The sequence below is a fragment of the Sturnus vulgaris genome, chromosome 9 (genome assembly GCF_052056855.1).
Source record: "Sturnus vulgaris isolate bStuVul1 chromosome 9, bStuVul1.hap1, whole genome shotgun sequence".
NCBI lineage: Eukaryota > Metazoa > Chordata > Aves > Passeriformes > Sturnidae > Sturnus > Sturnus vulgaris.
This window is the reverse complement of record NC_142251.1, coordinates 2,446,477-2,454,243: the sequence shown is the minus strand read 5'-3', so window position 1 is coordinate 2,454,243 and position 7,767 is coordinate 2,446,477. Positions and strand designations below refer to the sequence as shown.

At 48.4% G+C, this 7,767-nt stretch overlaps 1 long non-coding RNA gene across 1 annotated transcript; it reads right to left on the bottom strand.

The window, feature by feature from the left end:
* Positions 1 to 1,039: 1,039 nt before the first annotated feature.
* On the bottom strand, positions 1,040 to 7,473 carry LOC148222766 (uncharacterized). The gene is made up of 3 exons (XR_015805306.1): positions 4,053 to 7,473; positions 3,718 to 3,863; positions 1,040 to 2,688 (listed from the first exon to the last, which is right to left on the bottom strand). It is a non-coding gene; the product is annotated as an uncharacterized LOC148222766 (long non-coding RNA).
* Between the last annotated feature and the right edge of the window lie 294 nt (positions 7,474 to 7,767).

The following is a 7,767-nucleotide window of genomic DNA, read 5'->3' as shown; positions in this document are numbered from 1 at the left end:
TGCAGCCACAGCCTCTCCCTGCCCATCTCCCACTGTGTCCTCCAGCTCCCTGCCCGGGCAGCGTCCGAGGCCGCGTTCCCTGTGCTGAGTTTCCATCTTGCAGAGTTCAGCTATTCTTAGGCGAGGTTGTGAGTCATTAAGCGCTTTCAGATTGTTTATTTGTCAAGCCACAGGCACTTAGATTTACTTCTGAAGCCAGGCAAGCTGCTCCAAGGATTTCTGTGTGCCACAGAAATTACTAGGTGAAATTCCACGGCGGGAGGTCAGCCCCGGAACGCTGCGCGCCGGATCCGCCCAAGGGCTCCTTTTCAAAGGTCAATGTAAGAGGGGAAAAGAACAAGAAGAATGTGGTTTCCTACAGCCCTTCACCACCTGATTTAGCTTTTATGTGTGTTTTTTTAAGAGAGGCACTGGACTTTGCTGGCTGGCTGTAATGCCTCCGAGGGTGAATGGTGGTTTGGATGGGGAAGGGACTCCTTGGGGAAGGTTTCCCTCCTGGGGTGGGATTGGACCCTCCTGGAGGCCCTGCAGCTGCCAAGAGTAGCCAGACAGGAGTAGGGAGAGGCTCCTGCCCTTTGCTGGGAGGACAAGAGTTGATGTTGTGTCCAGAGCCTGCAGTACCAGGGCAGGGGCTGATGTGATCAAGCCCCTTTGGAAAGGCAGCACAGAATCACTATTGTTCTATAGGATGTCACGTTTGTGCCAACATCCATTTTTGTAGATTCTGTGCAAACTTCTGCTGTGCTCACAGAGCTGCCTTGTATGGTCTGGGAATGCCAAAACCCTGCCCCATCCACTCTCCATGCCTGTGGCCTTCCACTTTTGGCTGGCAGCACGAATGGGGCAAAATGCTTCTGCCAGTATCCGGGTGCTGCAGGAATACAAATATCAACCCAACAAAGCAGCTCCATTTGGGAGGGTTTTATCAATCAAGCCATGATTATCATGAAACTTAACTGTGCCTCCCCTTTCACACCCCAAACCCAGAGCTTCCCTACACATCCCAGCCAGCTGGATGTAGGCAGGAAAAATTGTGGAATGCAGATACAGCCTCTGCGTGCAGGAGAAGAAACAGCCTCCAGGAACCAACCTGCTGCTCATTCAGCCCTGTGCCACCCGGGCTGTGCACATCCTGTGATCCCCAAAGGGACAAGGAAAAGACTTCATTTGCTTATGGCACATGGATCACCCTTGTGATGTTCACATGAAACCACGTGGGCTTGCTTAGCAAATAAATTTGCTGTAGTTGTGTTCCCAAAAAAGAAATTGTCATGCCCTTGCAAGTATTTAGGTTGCCTAGAGAAGTTGTGGCTGCCACATCCCTGGAAGTGTCCAAGGCCAGGTCAGAAAGGGCTTGGAGCAGCCTGGGATAGTGGAAGGTGTCCCTGCCCATAGCAGGGGGTGGAATGGGATGATCTTTAAGGTCCCTTCCAACCCAAACCACTCTGAGATTCTGCAATGAATAAGAAATGCTGTTGCTCATAGCTCAGGTGGCCCTGGCACAGCCACAGCTGGAATTCACACATCCACTGACAGACTCCAAATCTACTCAAAGGGAATTTCTTTGTTCAGTTGTCCTTGTAAAGCTGTTGTCATTTTTCCATAAATCTCTTGTGGGCAAGTGTGTGTTCATGACCCTGGGCTTACTGTGATGCTGCTCCTCTTAGGAGAGAGAACCCATTCACATAACAGAGAGAGGCTCAGCTGTTCTCTGCCTTAGCTTTGGTTTCCTGGATTTTTACTCATGTGCATTTGTCCCTCTGCTCCATGGTCTGATTCCCACTGAGTCACCACACTGGGAGTTCCTGCCCTTCACCAGTGGTTTAGTGACTCAGGGGCCAATTTCTCTGTAATCCCCCCAGGAGCTGCACCTAGAGAAGCCCTAGAGATTCCTCCAGTTCCATCCTCCAGGCTGAAGGGTCAAATGTGACCTGTTGGCTTCACAGGGATAAAGATGTTACCTGTTACAAAACTGCCAATTCTCTCTAAAAGCCAAGCAAGGGCATCTAGTGATGCTCTTGGTGCTGTGAGCTCCACAGACTGCAGCCTGCAGGAGGAGATGTTGGTTTTCCACTCCTGTGACCCACTTACAGCCTCTTCTTGTACCAAGGGTGGGGCAGGAGGAGCTGATCTCTCACTGCACACCTCAACATCACAAATGCTTTCACCAAGTTTTGCTTTCACTTGAGCCATTCACTCACTCACATTATTATGTTTGTGGCTGTAATAAAGGGCTGTGTTTAATTTTAATATATATCAGGTCTCTGGGATAGGCAAGGAGTCTGACAGGATCTCATTCTTCAGCTGAGATTCCAGCAGGGAATTCAGAAATTCAGGAGGGGATGGCTCTGTGGTGGGGACAAGACCTGGCACAGTTCTGGATGAGGCCAGTACAGGCTCTGCAGTTCCCAGCTGGTGGCGGCTGTGTTGTGGTCACTTTGCTGTGTAATTCCTTAAAACCTGGCAGAAACGGCTCTGCTATGGAGAAAAACAGGTCCTCACCTGAATCTGAAACCTTTATAACATGGCCTCGTGTCCCTAGGTGTGGATGAGGAATTACAGAACCCCTTCTAGGAATGTCTGTCCGAGGAGCTGTTGCCAGCAGATGGTGCAAGCATGTGCAGGTCGGGCTTCCTCCTTCCTCTGCTTCCAGGAGTGAGTAACAGCTCTGTGTGATGTTATCCCGACCTGAGAACACAGACAGGGAGGGATTTTGTGGGGATTTTTTATTTTAGTTATGCTTTGCAATGTAGCACCTGCCTTCTGATGTGAATTCCAGCCCATAGCAGCAAACTGCCTCTGCTACCAGAGAAGCTCTGAGTCTGTATTTACATCAAACACAGCAGCAGGCTGTGAACGGTGCAAGAAAATATGCACAGACAAGCAAAAACTGGGGAAAACACATTTAAGGATGCAACAGCACCACAGACAGAACATCCCTTTTTTTCCTGCAGTTTTGCTTTCAGCGAGATCTGAGGAGGAATTTTCTGTTTCAGACCTGGCCACAGAACCCTCTTGTCTCTGGCAGGTTTTCAGAACCACACGTTTATATTGTTATGAACTAATTAATCTGCTTTATCTCTACATATGGGTGCAATTATTTCTATTTTCTGAGATATCAGACAGGCACATGTAGCTCTAGGAAGTTCACAGATCACAATCCAACTGTGTTTTCTCCTAGAAGGGAGATAAACAAGAGCCAAGGCTGTGCTATCAGTGGCTTAATACCTTGACCTCCAAACTTATAAACTCTCCCACATGGAGGAACTTGTTATGGTTTGTGCATAGACAAGCTCATGGTTTGTGGCTCAGGCTTCAAGCTGACATTTGCCTTCTGCAGCTGAAATTAAAGGAGCTCCTTGCAGGCTTTCTGTGAAGTTTACAGAACTGTAGCAATTTCTGATTTATTCTTTCCTGCCTCCCCTAAAATCTGTATTTTTATAGATTCCAGCAAACAGCTGGCCACAGAGGTCAAGGTTTTGGGCCAGGTTTTACTTGGCAAAAGCTGAAGCTGCTGTAAGTCCCCAGGTGGGAATGAGTTGCTCTATGACCCAAACTAAGATCTCACCCCTGAGAGAAGACTCTGCTGCTGCCTCACCCCCTCAGTCTGACATCAAATTGCCCAAACCCATCCTGTTTTGTTGCCAGAGTCAGGCACAGCCCTGCAGAGGTGCTGCTCTCACAGAGTTCTGCAGTGGCCAAATTGTTCCCACATACCTCGAGGCAGCAGCACCGAAGTTAAAGGCAGGGTTATTAAATGATTTGAGATCTTTTGAAAGCAGATGTAGCTCGTCAAACAGGGATAATTCAGGGTTTGTGACGTTCCCAGGCTGCTTGCTGTGGGAAGAGTCAGATTTCCTTTCCTGTGGAAGAAAGCAAGTCGGACAATTTGTTCCTGTTTCTGGCTGTGAAAGGGCACAGAGTCTGCATGAACTGTGGGGATCACCAAACAATAAAATCCCTAAATATTCATTTCTATTCCTCGTGCCTGAAGCCAGTCCTGTCCTGACTTTTTCCAGTCAGCATTCTTATTTGTCTGGATGGTTTCTTACCTTTTCTGTGTGGGGAATTTGACCAGCAGTCATATTCCTCAGGAATAAAATGGGTTTTGCCCAGCGTGGGCTGCAGAACTTCCCACCCCGAGGTCCCCGTGTGATCCAAGCCTGCTGAAAGAGCACATTGTCTGCACACAATTTGCACCAAAATTCACAGAGTAATTCTAACAATACCAGAGTCCTGACAGATTTATAGGCCTATCACTGATATGGCTGCAGGCTCTGGAAATTGATTTATATGATTCAGCAACAGCTAAAGGTTGGGGAGGTTTTCCCCTGCTGGGAGTCGTGCTCTGTACTGGAGGCTGCTTCCAGGACTCCAGAAATCCCATCTCTGGGGAATCTGCTCCTTCCAGGCATTTCATGTGGTTATTTTTGGCTGTGCCTGTGGAGATTTCTGGTCTCCCAGCACAGCTATTTTTATAGCACATGGCTGTGAAGTCCATAGTATGAAACATAATTTGATTTTGAACATTGGAGTGGCCCAGGACCATACTTAAGGAATCACTGCCTCCTGCACCTGCTCCTTCTTTGGCCTGTGCCTCAAACACTCCTTTACTGTATGGAGTGAAGCTTCAGAGCCTTCTAGACAACAGTTTCTTTATGGAGCATGCTAAGCTGCCATAAATATTTAATTAGGTGTTACTGTGGGTTTGGAGAGATACAGAAAAAAATAATCCCCGTTTCCTTACATTTAAACAGAACCTTTTCCTGCTGGAAAAAATTCCCCACATTAAGCACTGACAGGGAGCCGTATTTTAAGAGGGGGCATAAAAATCTGGGAGGGTGAGAGGCTGGTGAAGAGGAGATTTCAGGGAGCTGAGGGTTTTTCCTCGGTGGGAAGGAGCTGCTGGATGGCAGGTTTGAGATGGAGCTGTGTGGGTGTCTGTGAGGCAGCACAGCTCCGTGTCAGGCTGGTGGGTGAAGCTCCTTCCCAACCAGGGCAACTTCTGCTTCCTGAAAATAAATCATGGCTTCTGGGGCATTTTGTAATGAATCAGCAAAGCAGGCTGTCCTGGGCATGCAGGGGGTGGCACTGCCTGGATTCCTTCCTGTGCCCCAAACTTTTGGATACAACAACGACCTGGACTGGAATTACAGCTGATGAACTCAGCAGAGAAAGGTGAGAGAGAAGAAAGAGGAGGCAGAAGTGTGACTGTGTTGCCTAATTAAAGAAAATCAATCAACTGACAGACCTGCAGCTAAGATTTCACCCCAGTTTTCCATCCAGGTGGCTGAGGGGAAGCTTAAATATCACTCAGAATGTCTCGTAATTATATTGGCTTTGTCTCTCAAAGCCAGAGAGAACTAATTTAGAGTGGAAATTAAAAAATGACATATGCATGGTTTGGTCAAAATAATGACGATGGGGGATTAGGGAACAATTTGTGAGTATATTAAGGGAGAGAAATTATTTAGAGCAGGGTACGGGTTTTATGTAATCGGATGAAATTACCAGTAGAAAAAGTAAAACAGTAAGTTTTAATTTTAACTTTAAAAATGCAGGAAGCAGATCTGACACTGAGCTCTGCTGGGCTGCTCAACAGCTCAGCACAGACCTCTCTAAGGGGAGCATTTGGGAATTGTCCCCACACTGTGGGAGAAGAACAGGTAAGGTTGTTCCAAATGAGTGCTGAGTGAGTATTCTGAGAGGTGTTGGGTTTACCTAGGTACTGCTTGTGTGGCAGATGCATTTGCTGATTAAAATAATGATTTTACCTATGGAAACTGAGCTAGCTGCTTCATTAGCAAAAAAAAAAAAAAAAAAGTAACACACAGACCAAAGCCCCATAACCACCATGGGAAATGCTGTGTGCACTTCCAGTCCCTCAAATCTGCTCTGCAAACATCTCCTTTCCCTTCTTTACTCAGTTACTGCTCCTGAAAAGTCAAACCACAAGCATGGAAATGTCCCCAAGCCTGACTTTACCCCCAAATCTCAGCTTTCCTATGTCATTGATGGTGTTCCTAGGCACGAGCACACCGGGAGTTTAGCTGACATGTGAAAGGAGGAATTACCTAACATGGGTTTAGACTCCCAGAGTGTAAAAATTGGATCTAAATAGTCTTCTCTCATGCTTGCTGAAGCAGATTGCACAGCCCACTCTGGGCAGGGCAGACCTTGGTGGAGATGAACAGCCTGGGTCACAGCACTTCTGTATCACAGAGCCAGCCTGGAGCACCCGGAGCTCTGCCCTCGAGTTTATTCCAGCCTGGAGCCCTGCCCTCGGGGTTTATTCCAGCCTGGAGCCCTGCCCTCGGGGTTTATTCCAGCCTGGAATCCAATCTCAAGGCCCAAACAGTCCGAGATTTTCTCATCACAACCCCGGGTTTGACTGCCCAGCACCTTCCAGCTGCCAGGGAAGCGACTCCTCAGCCAATGCCTCAAACCAGCAGCATCACACAGACTTAATTAACACTTTATTAATCAGCCAAGCACTTGAACCACCTCTGGGCACCACCCACCTGGATAAGACTCTTGTCCCACACAAAACAATCTCTGTAGTCCTGAGTGTCTGTTAACTGCAGGGATCTCAGGCAGTGTTTGTTGAGCTGAGCTTAAACTCACATGGCAGAGCTCTGGGGGAAATCCATCCATGTCCATGGGAATGCAGTATCCCAACAGCTTTGGAGCTCTGGGTATCCTACAGGCCAAGGAAATAAATCAATATATTCACCCTGGGAATCTGAACCCTGGATGTGCAGGCATACATGGATATTTTACCTGCAAGAGAAATCAAAATCTGTGCAGGAGCAGATCCGTGACTGTTGGAATATACACAATTCCTTCTGTAATTCATTTGAGTATTTAGTGATAGTGACCTGCTGTAATAATGAATTTATGCAGTAGTAAAAAACCCAAAAATATTGCCAAACTGAAAAAAAAAAAGTGATTTTGTGGAGGTCAGTTTCCTTTAGTGCTTAACAGGCAGCAGAGTGCCACACTCAGGGGAGGCAGCAGCAGCTTGTGCTGGGAAACTGCAGCTTTTGAGTGCTCAAATTTGGGATAATTCACCCCAAAGCCCAGATCTGGGTATTGCTCAAAGTCACTTATGCAATTAATCCTATAAAATATCTCATGTGAATTAACTTAGAAGCTTTCCTGTTACAAAACCTCTATGTGTAAGTAATGTGCATCCTTTACGAACAGACTGGATGTCCTGGAAGGGCCAGTTTAAAGAGCAGAATGCAGTAATCTACAGTATTTTCCCGCATTCCATCTCTTTTGGAGCGTGGCAATCCCTACACCAGCAGCTCTGCAGGCTTAACAGCCTCAGTGATAGCAATTATTCACTGCCCTCTGCAGAGGTGTGCCGGTAGAGCCTTTAAGCCGAGATGCGATGAGAATTCCCGCAGGAATGTTGGGTTTTTATGGAAAAAGCGCGGGAAGGCTCTGACGCGGCCGCTGCAGCGCACTGCAGGCCGAGCCCTCATGGCGGCCGATGCGGGAGGGGGGAGGGACGGAGCCTCCGCCTCTGATTGGCGGAGCCACACAGAGGGCGTGGCCACTAGTGGGACCAATCCACATTCCGCCGGCGAGGGGGGGGAGTAGAGGGTTCTCCCCACGCAAATGGTACAGCCCCAACCCGAGCCCTTTGGCCGGGCCGTTACCAGCGCCCGCGCGCGCCCAGGCAGGACCCACATCGGGCTGCCCGCCGCGCTGCCTGATGCGGCGGCGGCCTCGCGGGGCCGATGGCGGCGTTGCGCCGGC